Genomic DNA, 7,617 nt, shown 5'->3' with positions numbered 1-7,617 from the left:
ACATCGTCCTCGTCATTTAAGAAGCAAAGTTGCTTTGTGCGCGTCTGATCCTCACCCAGCTGCGTGGTTCCCAAGTCCGCTGAGTTCCGCTGTGCAGCCGCCCCCGCGGCTGTGCCCCCTTGTCTGGAGTCCCCAGTCGCGGGACAGTGAGTGGGGTTGGGCTCCAGTGACAACGGAAAACACAGAGAGTCAAAAGGGAAAAGTAATTAGAACAGAACACCTGAAACCAGCTTCATTTTAACAATTTATTTTTTCTCTGTTATAAGCACATGAAGTACAGGGGCCACGGGCTCTGTTACTACCACGTATGTGCCTTATTACATAAGCACAGGAAACAAGGAAGTAGCATTCCTTCTATTTTTGGTGCAATGATGAGCTAATCCATCTCCTGAGATGGCTTCCAGACCTGATTTAGTATCTACACCGTGTTGTGCTGCAGATAAATCCCTCAGGTCAGCATTAATCGAGGACAACGTGCAGAAGGAGCAACATGCAGGTCAGCACAAGATCCTGGATTCCTGACGAGAGTCGACTTCAAAAATTGTCTAAAAATGCTACAGAAATTGTAGCAGATAAACAACAGCAGCCACAATTTGTTCTACGGCGTTTCCATAGAATGTAACATCGAAACACTGTTGGAACGGCAGCCCTGCCGGGGTCACGGCATCCTCGTGCTTTCTGTACAAGTCACACGTGCGCAAGGTTCACATCTCGAGCCTGTGGCTGGAAACAAGACACAAGCACAAGAGCTGAGGTGATTCCCTTTTCTTGCAGCACTCTGGCTGGCAACTACTTCCCCACAGCACCCCCGAGTCTGTAAAACAGAGGTGGAAAAGGAAGGCACATTGAAACTCCTCCCAGCTTCCCCAGCCCTCTGCACATTCCTGCTCCAGGCAGGAAAAGACCCACTTTCTTACCGGCCTGGTTGAAAGCAACAGGACAGCACAGTGCTTGCAGGGCTGGGATTGCGGCTTCAGGCGACACACAAACTCGGAGCAGCCCTGAGCAACCCTGCAGACTCCAAGGAACTTGCTCTCCTCCAGCAGTCACGACCTTGTCACCAGAACACGCAAGAACAGCCTGGCCAAGAGAGCGTGAACCGCCCAGCAACAGCCCCAGTGACCAGGGCCTGCGCCAACATCCTCGCTGGAGTCGATGGGCGGTTCTGGCTTGAAGGGCAGAAGATGAAGCGATGGCAGCCAGTGCCCATGGCGGGGAAGGGGGGCAGGTGGCGGCAGATCTCCTTACCCCACTGCATGTCGTTGCCTGGGATGTTCGTCCTGAACACACACAAGTTTACTGCACTATATATCCGTTCATTTCCCTCCCCCAGGGCCAGCAGATTCCCCCAGGATCACACATCACTCTGGGCTCCGTTGGGACGTAACCTACGCCCTGTTTGACAAGCAAACAGACAGCAGAGGCTGCTTTCACTGGGAAAAAACCTCACACTCAGCGTTTTGAAAGCCAAACAGCAGCAACACCTGATCTCCTGCGTCTTTAGCAGGACCCAGAACATGGGCGTGAAGCAGCACTGGCAGGAGCACCAGAGAACCACAGAAAATCTCAGCAAATCCGTATTCCCGAGCGCTGTTGAAGGAGTTTCTGCCCGCTCCGCCGGGGCTTTCCCCGAGCCCAGCAGCGCGGCTCTGCCGTGCGGTACTCACTCCAGCCAGCGCGGGTGCTCCGAGTGCGCGTCCCTTCAACGTCCTTCTGCAACAGAGAAAGGCGACTTCGTGACAGGATCACAGAGTCGTTTGGGTTGGAAGAGACCCTCCAGATCATCGAGCCCAACCATAACCCAGCTCTGGCACTACCCATGTCCACAAGAACCTCATCTACACGTCTGTTAAACTCCTCCCGGGATGGTGACTCCACCACTGCCCTGGGCAGCCTGTTCCAGTACTCTACAGCCCTTTCCAGGAAGAAATGTTTCCTGCTATCCAATCTGAACATCCCCTGGCACAACTGAGGCCGGTGTTTGCACCAGCCCCAAAGTGAGAACCCCCAGACCCGCTTTGAACCAACGGGGCAGCCCAAGACAACCCAGCAATCCTTTCCTAGCAGAAGAGTAACTCGTTCTTATAGGACTGAGCTTCAAATGAGAGCTCGACAGAGGTCATTCCAAGATTAAAGAGACTTCTCGGTCAGCTGCTTCACTGTGCCTCAGTTTCCCAGAGCGAGCAGTGGCAGCTAACGCACCTGCCAGGCAGACTGCTGAGGGAGAGGAGTCTGGGGGGAAACAGAAGACGGGAGCCAGGGAATTGCTTCCACTACACTGCGACACCGGTCCTGTCTCATCTCTCAACTGCTAGAGCTTTGGGGAGGCTACAATCTTTCCTGCGTATGTAACACATCCCTACTCAGATGATACGGCATCGTCTCTGCACGTGCAGCCAACAGAAACAGCAGCAAACAAGAGCAGAGGGAAACCATCCTGTTTAAACATGTTCTTTGTAAAGAACCCGCTACTCACCTGGGTTTGTGAGCAGCACAGTCCGCAGGGAGCCTTTATCTGCCTGGGATGACACTGCGGGAGGACTGGGAGCCTAAATGAGCCACAAAACAGAATGTCTGTCACTGCAACAACACGTTCCATTAAGATCAGGTCATGATTTCCAAGGCAAAGAACACAAACCGGGCACGGGCACGGCCAGGACGCAGCACAGACCAGGCATGGCCGCGACACCAAGTCATCCAGCTCCACCGGAGAGCGCCCAGAGCCTTCAGAAGCATCAGCCTGCTGACAGACAGCCGTCCTGCTGCAACGCTCTGTCTTTATCACGTCCAAGAAACAAGTTTGGATCATCACACAGCAAATACCCTTCTAAACAAAACCCCCCGGGGCAGACAATGCCCATCGGGAGCGTCTGAGGAAACCACCGAGGCTTCCCGTGGGGCCAAGGCTGTGCCCCGCACCCCCCACTCCTCTGACGGAGTCACCATGTTCCCATAGCAGACCAGCACGGCGTGCTCGTCTGCCTGGCTGTACGCCACCCTCAAGGTGACCCGGGGGGAACGTGGCCCCTCGGAACAAGTCACGAAACACCGCGCAGTGCTCGGCCACGCGCTGCTTGTGGAACGGGCCGCTGCTCTGCTCCCGCTCAGCTCTGAGCTCGTCGAGGGGGATCAGCGCTGCGAGGAGAGGGAAACGCTGGAGGTGACACCGGGGGACCCAGCGCGGGGCAGGGAGGGGGTGGCGGGGCACACACCTGTCCGGAGCCACGCTGCTCTTTCCAGCTCGGCATTACAGAATCACAGAATGGACTGGGTTGGAAAAGCCCTCAGAGATCATCCAGTCCAGCCCTTGGTCCAACTCCAGCCCGTTCACTAGATCATGGCACTAAGTGCCATGTCCAATCTCAGCTTAAAACCCTCCATGGCCGGTGAGTCCAGCACCTCCCTGGGCAGCCATTCCAATCCTGACCACTCTCTCTGCAAAGAAATGCTTCCTAATCTCCAGCCTAAATTTCCCCTGGCAGAGTTGAAGCCCATGGCCCCTTGTCCTATTGCTGATGCCTGGGAGAAGAGCCCAATCCCCACCTGGCTAGAACTGCCCTTCAGGTAGTTCTAGAGAGTGCTGAGCTCAGCTCTAAGCCTCCTCTTCTCCAGACTAAACAAGCCCAGCTCCCTCAGCCTCTCCCCATGGGTCTTGTGTTCAATCCCTTCCCCAATCTTGTTGCTCTTCTCTGGACCCGCTCCAGCACTTCAATCTCTTTCCTGAGCTGAGGGGCCCAGAACTGAACACAACACTCCAGGTGTGGCCTCCCCAATGCAGAGCACAGGGGAAGGGTCACTGCCCTTGTCCTGCCGACCACGCTGGTTTGGATACAGGAGGTTCTGGCGGTTCTCCCTCGGGGTCTTCTTTCTTGCCTTGATTTCCTTTGCCCGCAGCAGCTCCTCACGCAGCAGGCTGATGTTGTTCTTTGGCTCTTCAGACAGGGGAGAAAAAACCACATACCTGATAAATTCCAATACCCAAAATACCCAAACACAAAACGCCTGCAGAGCGTTAGAGTGGCTGTGAAAGAGACGCCAACTCCAAGCCAGCAGAGACTCGAATCTACCACCTCTGCCTTCCTCGGCACCTGCACGCGTCTGCCGCCTCCTCCCCCAGCTCATCGCACCCCAGGCCCAGCGGTTTCCCAGCCCAGGAGCAGCTCTGCTCTCTGCAGCCAAACTGGGTTATTTGCTGCAGGTGCTCTACAGCTCTGGTTCCTGCTCTGGTTCCTCTGACACTACTGGGTTTAGGACAAGATGAAACGGCCTCAAGTTGCCCAGGGGAGGTTGAGGTTGGATCTGGGAACAATTTCTTCCCCAAAGGGCTGTGGGGCATTGAACAGGCTGCCCAGGGCAGTGCTGGAGTCACCAGCCCTGGAGGGCTGGACAGACGGACATGAGGTTCTCAGGACACGGGGCAGTGCTGGGGGTGGGTTATGGTTGGACTCAATGGTCTTGAGGGTCTTTTCCAACCAAATGATCCTGTGATTCCACGGAATCACTCCTCTACTCTGCTCCAGGTCTCTTGGCAGGTCCTGGCCAGCCTCCCTCCTCCCAGAACTGCCATCCGGTTCCCTGAAACATTTGCACTCTGCAAACTTCTCCATCAGAAAAGGGCCAACCTTGTGCCAAAGCCCCTCATCAGCTCTCTCCAGAGCACAGTTTGGGGCAAAACGCAGCCCCAGCAACAGCTGTCTTGACCTCCAAACCCCGCACGGCGCAGCCCCTTGGGCGAGGACCCGGCTGGGGCTGCTGTGCTGCCGGGCCGTCTGCCCCCAGCGCGGCTCCCTGCTCCTTCTCCGCCAGCCTCAGGGACCCACTGACACTGCGGGATTTTTCCAGCGCTCCTAAGTTGCCGACATCAGGATCCTCACTGGGCATCGGCCCCAGCGGGGCTGCCCGCCTGAGAGCACAGCTGGGGATGGAGAGTGGAGAGAAGCGGCTCAGTTCATGTACACTGTGATTCACTTACAACAGACGCACCCATCGTTAACCAAGGACATGGTAAATGCTTTCTGAGCACCTGCAAAACGAGGGGAGGATGATTCACAGAATCACAGAATGCCAGCGATCCCGAGGGCCCTGGAAAGCCCATCCAGTGCAATCCCCCATGGAGCAGGAACACCCAGATGAGGTTACACAGGAAGGTGTCCAGGCGGGTTGGAATGTCTGCACAGAAGGAGACTCCACAACCCCCTGGGCAGCCTGGGCCAGGCTCTGCCACCCTCACCAGGAACAAGTTGCTTCTCCTCTTTCAGTGGAACCTCCTGTGTTCCAGTTTGCACCCATTGCCCCTTGTCCTGTCACTGGCTGTCACCAGAAGAGCCTGGCTCCATCCTCCTGACACTCCCCCTTTCCATATTGATCCCCAGGAATGAGTCCCCCCTCAGGCTCCTCTTGTCCAGCTCCAGAGCCCCAGCTCCCTCAGCCTTTCCTCACACAGGAGATGCTCCACTCCCTCCAGCATCTTGGTGGCTGCGCTGGACTCTCTCCAGCAGTTCCCTGTCCTGCTGGAACTGAGGGGCCACAACTGGACACAATATTCCAGGTGTGGTCTCCCCGGGGCAGAGCAGAGGGGCAGGAGAACCTCTCTGACCTACTGACCACCCCCTTCTAACCCCCCCAGGTCCCATTGGCTTCCTGGCCACAAGGGCCAGTGCTGGCTCATGGTCACCCTGCTGTCCCCAGCACCCCCAGGTCCCTTTCCCTACACTGCTCTCCAACAGGTCCTTCCCCAGCTCAGACTGGAACCTGGGCTTGTTCCTGCCCAGATGTAAGTCTCTACCAGTGCTGCCCAGCGCTGATGAAATAAAGAATGCCGCCCAACAGCAGCACTGCCTCTGCTGTTCAGTCGGTCTCCTCGTTTCCAGAGAGTTCCCGCTTTCTCCAGAGCGCAAGAGACGGGGCCGAGAGAGCCCGCGAAGAGCCGGAGCCGCCCCCGCCCCCCCGAGCCGGCCACGCCAGCAATTCCGCCGCCCGAGCGCTCTCCCCGCACGCCCCAAGCGGCTCCCGCTGCCCGCCCGGGGGAACCGGGGCTCCCGGCCCGGGACTCACCGGCCGTGCCGATCGCCGCCCGCTCCGGAAGGGCCCGTTCCCATGGCGACAGGGGCCGCGCCGCGCGGGGTCCGGCCTGGAAGGCCCCGCAGCCGTAGCAACGGGGCTGTTGAGCGCGGAGCCTGCCTAGAAACGTCCCCGCAGCCCCGCGGGACGGGCTCTGCCCTCCGGGAACCCCTCCCCACCGCCGGCCTTGCTGCTCCGAGCGGGCAGAGCCCGCGGGAGGGACCGGAGCGGCCCCGCTGTCAGCCCGGGGTACCCGGACGGGAGGTGCAGCCCAGCACAAGAGCCAGGGGTTTTCAGAAACCGGCCCGAAAAGGACAAGCTGCAGTTCCTGTGGGCTGTGGAACATCCTGGGGGTGCTGGGACCCGCAGTGCAGGGTCGCAGAGTCACCCAATCCCAGCCTGGTGGGGCTGAAGGGACCTCTGCAGAGCCCCAGTGCAACCCCTGCTCCCGCAGGGTCACAGGGCAGATCACCCAGGGCACGCACGGGGAGGAACCAGCCTGGACACCGCCCTGGGGACCGTTGTGTGCTGGACATGGCCTTTGAGAACCAGAAGAACATCCCGGAACAGCCTCCAGACCCAAGGACCTGGGGCAACTCATTTCTGCCCTCAGTTCTGGCTTCGTCCTTCCAGGTCAAACTGGCCGTTTCTCCAGCCGCCGCCTGTGGCTTTTCGGCTCCAGAGGACAAGTATTTCCCTCCCAGCTCCATCAGCAAAGTAGCGCCACACGCGGATTCATGGGCACAACTGTCACAGAAATGCTCTTGACCCCAGGTTCCCTGTATCGGAGACTCAGGCATTTGCGCTTTAAAAATAGACTTTAATTATAGGATGAAATACAGCTTAAAAGGTACAGCAAAGAAACAGCCGAGGCTGGGGGCCTCTCAGGGGAGGGAACACAAGGCGAAAGAGACTTGGGCTTTTAAACCCATTTCTCTAAGAAAGCCTCTAAGAAATGCTGGTCGGGGTAGGGAGGACGGCCGGGACGCTGGGACAGGTGAAGTGCAGTAGGGCCCTTTCCTCGGCATCTCCAGAAATAACTGCGTAACCTCAAAGGAATCGTGGTCCAGAGAAGGGCAGAAGGACGGACGGGATGCTGACAGACGTGAAGTGTTGTATGGCGCTTTCTTCAGGGACTGCAAGAAGATCTTCTCCTTTTCTAAGTAATCATCCCCCTGAGAAGAGGGGAAGGATGCGTGGGAATGATCCCAGAAAGTGCCGCAGAAACAGGGCCACAGTCCAGGGTGTTGCTCACCAGCGAGAGAAGCATCCCAAAGCCTCCCCCGTGCCCTGTCCCCATGAAGGGGACCCCTCCCCGTGCTCCTGCAGAGCCCAGAGCCTCGCAGTCTGAGCAAGACCCGCAGGGGAAGCCTCCAAGGGCGTCCCTGCCTGGGGAAAGACCCAGCGGGGACCTGGCGGCACAGGACGGGGACACCGCAAAGCCAGGGCAAACGGGCTTTAACCCACCGGCCTCTCCCCTCCTGCCCCCTGCGGGCACTGCCCTGGCTCAGAGAGCTCCGCTGAGCCCCTGCGCAGGACGCGGAGGCCAATTCACAC

The 7,617-nt window shown here is 58.1% G+C and overlaps 1 long non-coding RNA gene across 7 annotated transcripts; it reads right to left on the bottom strand.

The window, feature by feature from the left end:
- Positions 1-231: 231 nt before the first annotated feature.
- Positions 232-6,100, bottom strand: LOC135577961 (uncharacterized). 7 transcript variants are annotated; one of them, XR_010469400.1, is made up of 5 exons: positions 3,213-5,322; positions 2,639-2,743; positions 2,477-2,549; positions 918-1,713; positions 232-723 (listed from the first exon to the last, which is right to left on the bottom strand). It is a non-coding gene; the product is annotated as an uncharacterized LOC135577961 (long non-coding RNA). The 7 variants fall into 7 exon arrangements; XR_010469399.1 differs by having other exon boundaries at positions 2,639-2,740; XR_010469404.1 differs by lacking the exons at positions 2,639-2,743; positions 3,213-5,322 and adding an exon at positions 6,055-6,100.
- Positions 6,101-7,617: the final 1,517 nt, after the last annotated feature.

This window comes from Columba livia, unplaced genomic scaffold (assembly GCF_036013475.1).
Source record: "Columba livia isolate bColLiv1 breed racing homer unplaced genomic scaffold, bColLiv1.pat.W.v2 Scaffold_203, whole genome shotgun sequence".
NCBI classification, from domain to species: domain Eukaryota; kingdom Metazoa; phylum Chordata; class Aves; order Columbiformes; family Columbidae; genus Columba; species Columba livia.
The sequence above is the reverse complement of the archived record's forward strand: the minus strand, read 5'-3'. Positions and strand labels throughout refer to the sequence as shown.